Source organism: Lepisosteus oculatus, chromosome 17 (assembly GCF_040954835.1).
Source record: "Lepisosteus oculatus isolate fLepOcu1 chromosome 17, fLepOcu1.hap2, whole genome shotgun sequence".
Classification (NCBI taxonomy): Eukaryota; Metazoa; Chordata; class Actinopteri; order Semionotiformes; family Lepisosteidae; genus Lepisosteus; species Lepisosteus oculatus.
In genome coordinates, this window is record NC_090712.1 from 3,067,941 (window position 1) to 3,083,237 (window position 15,297).

At 45.8% G+C, this 15,297-nt stretch overlaps 1 protein-coding gene across 2 annotated transcripts in view; it reads left to right on the forward strand.

The window, feature by feature from the left end:
• Positions 1-15,297, forward strand: part of sptbn1 (spectrin, beta, non-erythrocytic 1) — a 111,486-nt gene that overhangs the window by 485 nt on the left and 95,704 nt on the right. The window contains exon 1 of one of the 2 annotated variants that reach the window (XM_006638414.3): positions 247-305. The exons of the other annotated variant lie outside the window; for it this stretch is intronic. The gene's annotated coding sequence lies outside the window, so the exon portion shown is untranslated. Of the gene's footprint in view, positions 1-246; positions 306-15,297 lie in introns of those variants that run through there. 2 annotated transcript variants of the gene reach the window in all.

Below are 15,297 nucleotides of genomic sequence, written 5' to 3' on the forward strand. Positions count from 1 at the left end.
TCTTTCCCCTTTGGGTTTTCCAGAAAATGAAGTCGCTTTATTTCTCAAGCGCGAGAGACGCGTAACGGCGGTGCACCGGCGTGCTCATTTTCGTCCGATTTTGCGGTGTTTGCGGTGTTATTTTGACGTTTTTGTAGGCACGCAGGATCAGCCGACACCACGGCAACATGGACGTTTTCCTACCAGGTTGGGATTATAACGGTACAGTATAGTAAGGATGGAAACAGGCGTGGTCGTGCGGATCTGATTGCTGAGCTAGGAGGCACCGTGTGTGTCGCGGTTAAGCAGCTTGCTTCGGTAATTCAGTAGGTAACAGCTATTTTGTGACGATATTTGGAAATGCGTGGGTTCCCCACGATTCCTCGCCGTATTTTGAGGTGAAATAATTCGACTTCGAGTGTTTGTTGAGTCAGTTGTCGTAATACGATTAGTTTTCAGAAGAACTGCAGCCCCTTTTCGAGCTCTGCCAGGTTGTGTTGGTGCCTCGCACACGCACAGGTGTGTTTTCCAGTGTGCAGGATGCTGGCGCGGCGTTCGCGTTCTGCGGTGTTTTTTTCCTGCGAGGTACAGCTCGCAGTGCGCTTTAAAATATTAATGTAGCAACGCGCGGCGTTAGATCGGGAGGGTTGCCTTCGAAGGTGCATTGAAACTATCGGATCAGGTCTGAGTGAGCGAGGCTGAAGAGCACCCTGCGACCTAAATTAGTCACCTTCGTAGGTAAGCACTTTCCACAGGTTGCTCGTTCTCCCCGGGGACTCTGAAACACCCCGCCCATCTGGGTCAACATTTCTTGCAGAGCGCTGTGCTGGTATAACGTATTCTCGGATAAAAACCCAGTTCCTTCTGGGTTTGAATTCGGAGGCGTTGCTGCTGCTGCGTGATGCCGTATTTATGGTTTTTTTTTTCTTCCCCGGCAGTGCAGGAGGAGGTGTGCTGAGTAAAACGTTGCAATACTGCAGCTCCAATGCGGTCAGATGGAGTCCAGCCTGCGGCTCCTGAGCCTTTATCTGACGCTACGGGCAGCACTGGGGTGGGGTTATACGCGAGCTACGTTAGGGTGCAGATGCGTGGGATTTTTGGTGGGGAAAAAAGGCAAGAACTCGTCAGCGATCAACGAAATATATAACCGCGCACATAAATTTCTGTTGAAAAACACGGGCTTTGGCCTCATTGAGATTGAAAAGAGCAGTAACACTGACCTGCTCTCGGCCGGTTCGAAGGGCAGCTGTGAACCGGGGTATATCGATGGGAGTGCCGTGTCAGCGTGGAAGCGTTTGCTTTTTATACTGCTTCATAAAATGTATATCTCACCCAAACTCACTAGCGCAGTTGAGGCCTCGGGAATGGCGTGTTGTGCTGGATAGGAAGGGGAAACGTTAAAAGACTGCATGAATGTAGCTGCACCTGTTTCTTTGTGACATGACTGTGCCAGCAGTTTGCCGGTCCCCGAGTGGAACGTGGAACTGACCTTCAGGATTTCGCGACTCTGTACCCGCCGCGGTCAGCACGCTGCACATAGTCGTTGTTAGGAGAAAAACAAATCAATTCTTCAAAATGGAGATGCAGGAGCAGCAGGGCTCAACGTCGGCCGGAGAGGAAAGGCTTGTTTTAAAGTGTCTCGCAGGTGGTGTGCTTGTCCGACGTGCGAGGTCTGAGATGAGTGAATGGGAGTCCTCTGTGTCAGGTTCTTCAACTAGGCACTAGAGAGGTTTGCAAAGCGTGTTGTCAGCCGAAGCTACTCTGAGCTTTTTCCTTGGGCACCTAGACACACGACTAGCTGGAGATGCACGAGTGTTGAACCCCTCAAAGGGGTATTTCCGAAACCTTGCAAGGGTCAGTTCATTTCCACTTGGGTGACTTGCAGTTTGAATGTCAACTCTGATGTTCTGGGACACCCACCCAGCCGTCCACCTACAGCAGAAGGGAGTTTTGTTTCTGCCTGCATGTCGCCTTTATAATAGTTGTGTCCAAGGTCTATTGCATTATACTGTACATATTAATGCTGTTTATAAAAGGATTGACACACATTGAAACAAATATGTACAGTTTGTGCACCAGCTGTAAGACTGTGGGAAGCTGACTAGGCTCAATTTTTGGACAGGCTTTAAAAAGGAATTTACAGAATAAAAATCATTTGATCCATGTTGACAAAGTAACAAGAATGGAGGATAATTATGTCTAAAGTTTTTGATGGATGTAAACATGTTTTACATACATTTATTGTGGAAGCACGAAAGACTATAGTAAGTCTTGGACCTTGTTTTTCAAAGAGAAAGACCTATTGTCATTCGATTCAGCGTGAACACTTGGTATTTTTACACTTTTCTCCCTGCCTGTAAACATACTGTATTGACCAGCCTTGTTCATCAACAGTATGTGTTGATATATGTAGGTCAGGAGTGAACCATGAAAAACCTTTTCAGCTGAGACTCTCTCATTTAAAATAGGGGGCAGATTCAGCTGCTGTTAGGTTTAACACTGATGTTGTACATCTGGGATAATTAGAAGTAAAACCTCAGGGTCTCCAAACAGCTGAATGTACTGCATAACCTTCCCAAACCCCTAGAACGACTGGGAGGTGGAGTTGTACCAAATGGTGTTGTCTGTACTGTAGTATGACCTTTGACATTGTGGAGTCAGTAGGGGATTACCTTTGAGTGAAATGTAAGACAAAGCTGGGATGAATACGAAAAGCGCTAATGACTTCTAAGCAGCATTTAAATTCACCTTAATAAGAGCCTGCTGCTCTTTCCTGACGGATCTTTCTATGTTTTGAAGAACAAAACTTCGTGGCTCACTGTAAAATCTTACTCTAAACTCAGATTCTCGAAATATCTTGATTCTTTTGCAGTTTGGAAATGAAGTGGTTTACGTCATCCGCCCAGATGTCTGCCTATCAGTCATGTTGTTGCTGATACAATTATTTAACAAGTTAATTGGCTACTTCAGCAGCAGCAACTCTGAGCAGATCTCTTGGCATGAGACAGGGGAAGCAGATTATTGTTGTACTGAGCCTTATAGGTTGGATTTAATGTTTAGAAAGTTAGAATTCGTTAGAAGTTCACTGGCCATTGACTAAACAGTGCGATTCAGTTTGAACTGGTATGTTGAAACAGGAGCTCATTGTACAGAATCAAATATTGGTAAAAGTCTGTTGTTTGGGTCAGGCAGTGTTTCTCAGATGAGTCTTGCAGAATGTTTTAAATTGGTATATTAAGTTGTATCCATTATAAGAATAAAAAATAACCTCTATTAATACCTATTTGAAATTTGTAGAAGTTACTGTATTGGCACCCCTTCAGATAGTAAAACGTCACAGACTGTGAATTCAGTCAGTTTGGTATCATTCTGTGTGCCCTTTACACTGTTTTTGTGCAAATACTGTACCAGCTTTTTAGTTTGGGCCGAGGGGCACAAATGTCTTCCTTTATGAAATTTGTGAAATGATTCCAAAGGAATGCATGTGCTAAAGCTTCCATGTTATGCCATTTAATGGCTTGGCATTCAAGTGTGCTTTTCAGTTCATTTCTGACTGGACAGGCCATTCATTCAGCCCAGATAATTGGGCAGAGCTCTGCACTATCTAGGCCAAGAGGCTGCTGCATGGGCTTGGGACCGTGTGCTTTTCGGAGAGGGTGGGGTCGCCTTTCAATGTGGGAAACTTCCCTGCTATGTGTCCTGGAGAAGATAAGTGGCTTCGAGTCCCACCAGGGAGTCAGATTTAGGGCTGGAATGTGTTGGAGAGATGCCAGGAGATAGGAAATGGAACAGTGCGACAGAAACCAGTGCAGTCGCACCAAACTCCGGAATTAGCTAAATATGGATCTTTAATCAGGAGAAGGATACCACATTGCCTCACTGGAGCTTTTGCTGCTTTGCTTTTTTTGTCCACCCGCTCTGCTGCCTTTTCCCCGAATGTAGTTTCTGTGCATGTGTCTCCTGTGTCTTTTATCTGTCGCATTTGCTCACCGTCTCTCTGACTCTCTCCCCTCTCTCCTCTGCTGCTTCTGTGTTTACCCGGACTGTGCTGGCAGCTGAGTGCACGAGTGCGATCAGTTCTCATAAGCAGTACCGCGGCTGTACAGTAACTGGGAGCACCTTGGCGCTTGGAGAGCATGGAGAACAAGCTGGGGTATGCGAAAAGAGAAATTCCTAATGCAAGAAATTGTAAAGGGTTAATAAAGTGATGTGATGTGCTCTCACCCCCAGCAGTGCTCGAGAACAACAGTATGAAGGCTGGCACAGGGGACTGCTTTCCTTTCTTTAGGTGGATGGGCTAGTTTATTTCTCTGCTACCATTGCACCTGTAGGGAAACCAGTAAGATTCCTGTTGCGTAGTAGTTTGGTCCATTTCAGATTTTACAAGTTAAAGTCTTGTAAAATCTGAATCAATACTGAACAGTATTGATTTGTGGATCTTTGAAGGGTGTTATCTGGATGTGGGGGCATGTACTGTAGTGTTGAAACGGTAGTAAATAATATTTGCGTCCTGCTTCATCGGCACGGTCTACAGTAGTGGTAGAATTTGAATGAACCCAGTCTACTGTGCAGTTAAGGGTGGATCTGTTTCTCTCTGACTGATCAGAAACTCTTTCTGGAGGCAGTATTTGACATGATGTAGAGCCTTTGAAAATCTCTCTCATTTTCTGATGAATGGAGCTGAGGTGGAGTACATCTTCAGGGCAGGATATTTTAACTTTTGCTCGACTTCACTGGTTAACATAACATACTGTAACATCACTTTATTAGCCCTATACAATTTCTTGATTTAGGAATGATCTTTTCGCATACCCCAGCTTGCTCTCCATGAGACACACAGACAGGGAGAGTAGCTGGGGGTCAGAGCGCAGGGTCAGCTATTGTACAGCACCCCTGGAGCAGTTGGGGTGAAGGGCCTTGCTCAGGGGCCCAACAGAGTAGGATTCCTCTGCCAGCCGTGGGATTTGAACCAGCAACCTTCCGGCCACAGGCACAGATCCTGAGCCACAGAGCCACCGCTCCGCCTTTCCGCGTTTATGTCAAAGCGACCTTAATATCAGTATCAAACCTGTGTCTTTTCTGATACAGTGGTTTGATATCATGGAAACAATGACTGAAAACCTACAGAAGCAATGGGGAGTTCTGGGGTTTACATGCTACTGCAGGAAGTGACCCCTCATTGTTCTGACAGTTAGTCTAGTAAGTAACCATTACGGTGTTATCTGGAGTTAGGGTGAGCTGCAGAGCCAAATGTGCTGGTGGATCCAGCTCGTCTGGAACACCTGAGGTCAGTAAAATCAGATTCTGATGTGCTAGTAATTCTTCCAGTGTGGGTTGCAGAAGGATCCAGTGTTAGGAAGGCTGTAATTAGGATATTTTCCTAAGGTATGACAGTGGATATGCTGGCGTCAGCCTGTAAAATCGCCTAAAAAGCTACTTTTCTAAATTAGACAGTTTTAATGCACAGTAGTGTTTAGCTCATATACTGTAGTATGTTACAGAGGTCATGGATTTAGCAGAATGTCTTTTTCAAAGACAGTCGTTCTTTACTGTGGGTGTTAGAAAGGTCAGTGGGAGAGCTGTCCAGCTCTTTTCTTTCTCTTCGGAGGAAGAAGTGTGAATGAAAGATGAGTTTTCTACATATTTAATTTCCTGTTTGTTTTTGCGAGTGAGAAAGCCTGCAGAATTCCTACAACTGTTAAAACTACAAGAGGAAGTAACGGGACAGGGCTGGGAATTCCCCCTGGTGGTCCACATTTGTGGGAAAAATATCCAACTGTTTGTTGTTGGAGTTGAAATCTTCCCAGTTCAAGCCACAACCAGATGGATCTGGGGGGACCATTTCGGGAGAGAAAGGAACTCAACTGTGGATCCCAGCCACTAATATCATCATCCCGGGTTACTCATTTAAACTGTAGGAAAAGATACGTATTTAACCTTTAATAAACTTTAATTTTCTTTAACACTTCTCTTTTTACAACATAGTCAGGTGGAACATGGTGCCACTTTTTATAGTTGCCCTTGATCTTTTTAGTCTTCATTGGATATTAAACCCCTTAAAATCAAGTTGAGAGTCTTTCAGGGAGGCTCTGGCTCATTTTATTTGCAACGGTAGTGTTTTCTTTCTTCAGCAGTGTGCCATCGCTGCCTGCGCGTCGTGTGGTTAGGTCACACATGGGTGTTATGTTGGTCTCCTTGAATCCCCAACATGAGCCATTCTCCTCTGGCCCCCGCCCCAGGCTGGGTGGAGGGGTCGATAAAGACAGGAGGTGTTGCAGCAAGGCGCTCTGGATGGGGTGGGTGGCTTGGGAGGGGTCTTGCTCTGTTTTCTGAGAGGTTGCATCGTTCTCTAAGGGAGCCTGAGGAAGCAGCTGGGCAATGGCAGCTCCAGTGTGCCTGTGCCTGTGCAATAGGAGGGAGGGAGGGGGCTGTCCCTCACAGAGCCTCTGTGTTTGGGTGCGGAGCTCAGGCTGGTGGGGTCGGGGGGCAGCGGGGGGGCGGCAGGGGGGGTCCCGCAGGCAGCTGTCAGAGAGGAATGACAGGTGAGAGCCACATGGCTCTGCTTGCCGGGGGAATAGCAGGGTGGCGGGAGGGTGAGGGAAGGGTGACGGGACTCTGGCCACCTTCCTGAAATGACAGCCGTGCATTCCTGCCATTTTGGAGATGTTTCCCCAGCTGTCGGCGGATAAGTGCCCAGTCACCCTGCTGGCCTGTACAGGGACCCTGTGGTCTCTCAGAAAATCTCCATGATGAAGTGACCTTGAGGGGGATTATGTTAATTGAATTTTCACTTGGGACTGGGGAGGTCTGTTACCGTACAGGCGGCGATTACCGGGGGCTTCAGGCTGAAAGGGTAGGTGTGCTATGTGTTAGAAGTTGGCAAAACGGGGTCGATGGAGGCATCTTCTTTTAAAAGTGGTAAACGCACATAGTAAAAACACGGTCTAATATCTTAAAATGATGTTACTCCGTTTTTGTTTTTAACTTTTTAAGTAGTTCCCCATTTATAAAGCTAAAACACAACAGATGATAACATGACATGCTTAACAACAACCCTCAGCCAAAAAAAGCCTACACACACCCAGCTGTTCAGCTAGTCCCACACAGCTGCACTGAGCTCCTGGTTTGGTTTTGTGCTGCTTAGCGTGCGGGATCCATGTTGATACTGTTTTGTAGGGGTTTTTATTCATGCGTACTAAGGCATAGGCTCACTAGCTGTTAGCTTCCCATATGCAGACAATGCATATTTCATGCAGTTTTACTTTCGAAAGCTGAGAAGAAGAAGGATTCAAAATGAAGTAGGCAAACTTGATGCAAAGAAACACTGAACCAGACTGGGTTATTCCCCCGTGATGCTGGACGATGAGAGAATGTCGATTCTATTTGAGAAACAAGGGAGGCGGCTGAAAGTGGACTTTGTGTGTTGTAGTCATGAACTCGCCTTGCTGTTGACATCTGAATTTGTGGAAGTGAGCCGTTCATTAACCCGTGGGGACTGGGTGAGGCGTAGGAGAGCTGATCCATCTGGAATGGCTCTCCTCACTCTCTGTCCTCCCCATCACAGCCTGTTTACATCTTCTTCATACTCCACCAGGGTAGGTCTGTCATTTGAATCTCCCCGTTGTACATAATGTCATCGTTGGTTTATTTATTTTTTTAAAAGGCTGTTGTGAGAATAATGTCGTACGACGGAGGAAACTCCTCTCGGCACACAGCCTCTGGATGGGTTCTGGTTGGGTTCTGGTTGGGTCCGGAGCTCTGCAGGGTGGGTTTGTGTGTGAAGCAGTGTGGTGTCCTGAGCTCCGCTCTGCCCTGCTGCAGGCCGGGCTTGAGGGGAAGTCTCACTGGCAGGGTGGGGCGGTCCACAGGAATAACCGTGGCGATGCCTTTGAAGATTTACAGTACTCGTCTCAGGTTCCCTCTTCCTCCTCTCTGTTCAAGAAAGGAGATTTGAGTTCTTTTCTCTTGTCTGGGTAGGACATTCCTTTGAGCCTAGGATTGTGCCTGGTTGCTCTTCTCTGGGCTGATTCCAGAGCAGCAACATGTTCTTTTGTAACAAATTATATGTGGTATTCCAAACATGGGCTTAATAATGATACGATATGTGCAGGTTTTCCAGAAGTCCCAAGTTTCTGATCCCGGAACGGTCCGCTCCTTACCCTCTTGCTTTGTAGGTAATTTTATTTTCCCTTTTGATTAAAATTGGACACTTTTGGCTATGTATCCTAACGTCCTGCTGCCTGTTTGCTTCTCCGTGTTGTGTATGCCCATAGTTCTCAGTCTGGGTCCTGCTCTCTAGATCTGTCTGTTTTTGCTCTATCCAAGGCTCACACTAAATTTATTTCCATTTTTTTAAGGACTTTTCTTTTCATTGGTTTTCATCTCTTAAAACCTCGAATGAGATTTTGGATTGGTATGAACCCTGTGCTAATTAGTGTGTTTAAAGCACTGCCTTCATTCAGGATTGAGAGCACCTCACCCAAAGTCACAGGGAGCCTCTTCAAACTCAGTGGTTCCCATTTTGTGTCCATAGTATACATATAATACATTTGGACAGCAGGTCTGTCTCATATCCTTATATTCCATCTTGTTTATATAAGCTATGGACCTGCAAAATTTCTGCATCAACGTTTGTTGTTTTTTCCTTCTTTGGCATTGATTATTGTTTTGGGTCTGACAATCCAATCTGCTATTTGGAGCCACAGCACATTGTATGAGATCGTGTATAGAAGCTGATTGACTGAGCGTGATCTGTGCGGTACAGAGGACTGAACCTAAATTGGAAATCCCTGCAATAAATGAGCCACCTCTCATTTGTATGCTTTATTATGTCCTAATGTAAATATGACCACTTCACTCCTTAGCTTATACTGTACATCAGCTCCTCGTCAATAGTACAGTATTTCCTCCAATCCCAGTTCCTAGCAGTCCCAGGGCTGGTAAGTGGGGGTCTTCAGTCAGCCTGTGTCAGTCTAGTGAGCAACAGCTCACATCCACGTTTTTCACTCCCTGTTTGTGTCCTAATGTAACACATTCTGATTTCATTTTGTGGTTTCCTGAACTACTGCCTTTTTTTTTTCTCAAGACACTGCTTGAGGCATGGGAAGGCAGTAAAGAAATCTCTTGCATTCACTTCGTGCCATTATTCAAGGGGTTTCGAGAAAAACACAAAATACTCTCCTCTGTGGTTAGATGCTCTGGCTTGGGGTGAGGTGCTTGGTTACAGTAACCCACCGCCATGTGTTTCGAGCAGGCAGGGGGTGTGTGCCGATCAGGAATGGAGAGGAGGTGCACTGTATAGTTCGGTGGGAATGTTAAGAACCTTTCCTCGTGTATATCCGTGCCCCTTCCCGGGGTACAGAAATTCCTCACTTTTAAACTTCTCTGGCGAGGATGTGTGGTTATTTGAAATTGTTTCATTTCATGGCCTTAAGCCAGAAGCGCGTTTCATACTTCAGTTTGACTAGGAGCTGAAATATAAGCTTGCAAAAGCTAAGGGGCGAGGTAATCGTTTGCACATAATGAAGGGAACAAACGAGAGGAGGGCATTTGACCCCTGTGGCTCATCTGCTTGTAGTAGCTAATTGATCTGAGGATCTCTTTCTGACATTTCTTAAAGGAAGCCACAGCGTCAGGTTTGAAACCACAGCTGGTAACGTCTTCCAGATTCTCACCACCTTTTTGTGGAAAGAAGAGCTTCCTGTTCTCTGTTAACGCACCTGCCCTCAGTTTCCAGTGTGCCCTCTGGTTCGTGTTTCACTGTGGACCCTGAACAGTCTCTGGGGTTGATTTGGTCTGTACATGTGGGGATTGTGAATACTTTAAACGTGTCCCCACAGTCTTCTCCCTCCGGGCCTGAAAAGATTCAGGCTCCTTCTGCCTGTCAGTGAAGGACATTCCTTTAATCCCGGGAATGTTCCTGGACGCCGTTGTTTGGATTGATTGCAGAGCAGCAGTGTTTCCGAAAACAGTTCTGCCTGAAGTCACGCTAATGCATTGTACCATTCTAGCATCACATCTCTTCACTTCAACACTTCATCCTACACTTGGAACAAATGTAGAATTTTATGTTTTTATATTTCCTGATAATCCTAATTTGTCTTTTTTTATGGTTTTCCCACTTGGTAAACAAACACACATAAGTCTCACTGTTTCCCATCTTAGATCTATAATCTAGCTGCTTTTATATATCTCAACATTTTCTTTTTATTGCTTCCCTCATGTTGGTTGGTGAAGGAAAATGATATGGCAACATAAAACACCCAAATCTTTAACAGAGATGGCTTCTTTTATAATCTCTTATCTCTGTATTTAGAGTTGACAAATTGATTGCCTCCACATAGTACTGGACATGTATGTAATATGTCTTATTTCAATTGTAGAAGGAGATAGCTGTGTGGAAGGACTTTTGCTGATGCCATACTGATCAAAACAGAATCACGAGGTCTCTTCTCCACGAAATGCCAAAGCAATTAGAGAAATTCAATTATGTCATCTTCTTCTTCACTGCCGCCAGGCTGTGGATCCCGAAATCTTCAGTCTGTCTCTGTTTCTTAGCCTCACGACCTCAGAGAAGACGGGGGATGTCTTGTAATGCATTCTTGACAAGAGCTTTGGTAAGAGAATCTGTTTCCAGTTTTTTGTTAGAACGTACATTCACAAAGACTGCAGGAGTACAGAAAGAAAACGTCACCACAGATCTTTCATCTCTGTTCAGCAGTTTGACATGCAGAAAAAGATCGGGCTGTGATATAATAATGGGGATGGCTTTCAGAGTCCGATCTGATAAACGTTCTAAGAAAATGAGAATCGCCAGCCGTGCAGGGAGAGTGTGGACGAGCGGGAGGACTCCGCTGAGCAGCCCACCTTCCAGGAATCAGCCCTTCAACATGCCGCGGACAGACGAGAGGTCTGACGAGAGGCACAGCACCTCCTCGTCAGACCGGATCTGCACCACCTCCAGAAGCCCACAGGGGGCGCTGTGTCAATGAGAGAGCTAAGAGAGCGCTGGCTGACGAATCCCAGTCTACCCTTGGGTGAATCCCAGTCAGAGTCGGCTAGTAACTTGACCCAGGCTTGACCCTGTGATCTTAGAGCACAATCTGCACTCATGCAAGTGCTTGTATTGCTTTGGGCACCTGGGAGACTCCCGGTCTGATGGATCTTTGGGTGAAGCTCTGTGTTTAGTTCTGTGTACAACCCTTCTACTGTTATACAGTCCTACTCTTGTAGCCCTCACCCCCTGTTCGCATTGGGGAGCCTATCATTCAGATCCTAAAAATGCCATTGGTAAATGAGACAGTCCTAAACTGTCTCCTGCCGGGTTGCCAAGATGGATGTGTAGACAAAAGAGTTACTTGTTACTAAAATAGGTCAGTCCACTCCTTGGGGAATGAGAAACAAGTTGATACAGTTCTCCTGTCTCGGGCAGGCTGATTAAAGCAGTTGTCAATTAGGCTGTGTGTCTGTGGCAGCTACTGGCTGACAGCTTGCTGTTATCTGTGGCTTTCAGTCCTGTTGCAGAATGTGACTGCGTCCTGCCCCCATATACCAATCATGCTTGAAGTGCTAATAATGTGTCCCAGCTTGCATGAAATTAGGAAGAGGGCTGATTTCAGTGGCGCCTATCTTTCTGCCTCTGTTTGAACGGGCTCTCTTGGGCTCTTCAGCTCGCTGAATGGCGCAGTTTGAAATGCAGTTCCCAGTGAGCGCAGGAACAGCGCCGTACAGCAGACCCTGCAGTCACACCTCCAGAGGAGCCGCGGCAGTGAAGTCATTAGGAAACTGTGCAGGCCAGCTGCGCTCACTGGCCCCAGCGTCCTCGAAACATGATCCATCTGGGCGGTTCTCTCTCGCTGGCGGGTAGCCAGCGTATTGTTCCACCCAGTTTTTAGAATTGAACATATGGTACAAATTGTACGCCTAGTAATTTTATTTTTTTAGAGGTGATAACATTTCCAGAGTACAAAACAGAAAATAACATTGGGCGACTCCTTAACAGAAGCCAGAATAGTGCTGAATCCAAGTTTCATTAACTTAATCACTAACTTAGGAGAATTTGATGGTTCACAGACACTTTGAGTGCTGTCTGAACAGTTTCAGCGGGCACATGTGTTACCGTTAAAAATGGAACCTTTTAAAAAAGGGTAGGACTCCTTTGGCCCGGTCAGGTCGAGGGGGGTGCGTCGGACGTGAGGGATGTTCTCAGGGAGTGGGGCAGCCCACTGCTTCCTGCACTTAATTTCAGAAGCGACCTGCTTTAAGGTCACTGTTAAAGTCAGCCTCACCATAATGGGCCCATAATCACACAGATGAGGTCCCAGAGTCTCCGGCTTCACGCGTGTTGACAAGCGGAATGCGTTAGCAGCTTTTTCACAGACGCCGCCCGTAGGAATTAGGCGCCGAATTTCTCTGCGCCTGCCGTCGAGTAACAGATCTCCTTGTGTGCTTTGCACCTTCTTCAAACGAGCGTAACAGTGCAGTGTGACTGGGCTCAGCCAGGGGAGCAGCTGTCTCACACACGCCATTTGACTAAGAAAGGAATTAAAATGTTTTTGTTTTTCTCCAGGGGAAACCTTCACAGGCAGTTTCGCCTCTTAATTGGTTTGACATCTAGTCTGTGTGTTTTGATTCCTGAGACTCTTAAAAAGGCATGGGGTTGGAGGAGACCGTGAACAGTAAAAGTGTTCTACATGGACTGAATGGCCTCTGTTCATTTTTTGTAACCTTTCTCGTGTTCTAATGTAAACTAATCCTCGATCCACAATTCAGGTCATGTTTAGAGTAAGTGCAAGACTCCAAGATGACAGCAATACCACCACTTCTCAAACGGACAAGAAAAAAGGTTATTACATGAAATACGGTGAAAAGCCGTGCACCGCTGCAAAAACAAATCTTACAAATTGCCTCTCGTACAGAGACAGGTTTATGGTATTGATTTGTTTAGCTGACACTTTTATCCAAAAACAATTCAATTTGTACGCAAGTCTGGAGCTGCAACGATCTGAGTGAAGCGTTCTTGGTCAATGGTACAACTGTAGTGTCCTACCCAGGATTTGAACCTACAGTACAACTTACCGGTTCTGAGGCCAGCATCCTGTGCAGTTTCACTAGCTTAGTGTCATAATTCCATCCACCACTGGAAATTGCTTATTCCAGGTGAGAGACAGCACCCAGGAGGCTATCCCAGAAGCCACAGAGCCAAGGGAAGGACTGCACACCGGAGCTGTGAGGCAGACACCTTAATGCCAGTGTCAAATTGTTTCTTTATACAGTCATTCTCGATGCTTCTGCTCCCAGAACTATCACTGGCCTTGTGGAGGGACAAGAGTTTAAAAGGCTAATTGGCCATTAAGTGACAGATCCTTTCCAGCTGCCCGAGAGAAGGTGATGCCGAAACGGACACTTGCCGCGAATCAGCCTGAAGACGGCATTTTTGTGATTGTTTTTCTTCTGCCTCTCTCCCTCGGCGTCCTGTGACGCTCGGATGAGCTCTGTAGACAGCTGTGTCTCCCAGGCCAGCAGAGGATCGTGGGAGTGTGGAGTACAGCCGAGGGTGCCGCACGGAGGTGGAGGCAGAGGGCTGTGGAGAAAGCAGTCATTACAGCGGTGACTGAGGCTGTGGCTGCATCTGCAGGAGGCTGTGTGTAATAGCAGGTCCAGACCAGGAGAACGTGAAATTAAAGGGCAGCGCTCATCACACATCTGGCAGAAAGCTCCTCTGCTTCTGTTTCTCTGTAGCCCCATTGGCAGTACTGGTTTTACCAGTTAAATATCTGTATGTATGATGCTCTTTCCCAGGAAAGGAAGCATTTTAGAGTAGCCAAACAGCTCTAACCTGCAGGGCTTTGGGGGTGCAAACTCTACACAAATCAAACTCGGGGCTCTTGAGATGAGAGGCAGTATTATACCACCATACCAGAGTTGGAGTCCATTTGACCATCAGAGAATTCTGGATCTTTATCTGCTGGCATTTGGCTCTGCTGGAGCTGAGAGAACATGGTGGCTTTGATGCCCGTGGGAGGTGTTTTTGGGCCAGTGAGCAGCCCTGTTGATCTTAGCTTTAGCAAAATGAAGCAGTTCTTGGAGAGAGGCAGAGTTTCACAGCAGGGGGAGATCAGGACACTCATGCTAAAACAAATACATTTGGAGAGACCTGCTAAGTCAGTACTAGCTGCGTCCTGTGTTCACTGATCACAATTCTGATTTTCTTCTGAGACCTGTGGGAAAATAGGGTGGTCCAGGCCAGTGGAACAAGAGAAGGAAGGAAAGGGAGTTTTCTTGCATTTTGAAGAATTTATTACAATGTTCCTTTTATTTCTCGGTTTGTTTGCCGCAGTGTGAGGGTGAGAAATTTACAAGACCTGTCTCGGTAGAGTAACATGGTTTTGCAGTCTTGGGTGGAGTAACCCTTGTTTATACTGTAGGTTTTTTAATTAAAGTGACTGTATGGTCATCAGGCGCCTTTCATTTATGCTTTCTAAATCAAAAGAGTGTTTGTCTCCGGCTTTCCTGATCAGAAATTGCTGATCTGAGGCATTGTTCATTAGCATTCTTCCCTTCTGAAAAGCCTGAGTTGTGCAGTTTTCAGTTTGTTTTTGTTAGTGATGGTTGATCGCAGATGTCTGTCAGTTCAGTCAGTGTATGTTCTGCAGTGCAGCTCCATAATGCTTCATTCTTACATGCTGTAAATGTGTATTTTAAAACCACTGTGCTTTCGACGGCCAATGTCTTAGGAACATCTTGGAGTTCCTGAAAGGCCATTACTCTAGAGCATGTTTATTGGCAGTGTTGGAGGAAGTTATTAGTAAGGCTCTGTACCGGATGAGACCGTGCACCTCTGGCATTATTGCTTTCTGTGTTTATCAGTTTTCCTATTTATTGTCTTCATTATCTTTGGATAGGAAGTGTGGGTCAGGGATTCGGAAAATATGAACAAAGAGCTGCGACACAGCTACAGTGTTGTTGCTGAGAAGTTCACAGGTTCACGTGCATACCGGCAACGGGTGTCCTTACTGATATCTGGCTTGGTAACTGCTTTTTATTTAGTTGGTGGGCCTATAGTTTTTTTTCCCCATGTGCATGTGCTTTGTCTCGCAGAAGGCTTCGTGCATTTCTAACTGCATTGTTTTGTTGGAATGTCATATACCATTAATGATCTTTTAAAATTCTCATCATGAACATTTGGGTAATGAACTTTACTGTTCAGGTTAAGTGCACAGGGATTTACTTTGAGCTAAAGGATTTGATCTCGGGAAATTGTTGGATGTTGGAGTTTGGCTGAAAAAACAGCATAATAATATGTAATATGATAATTAA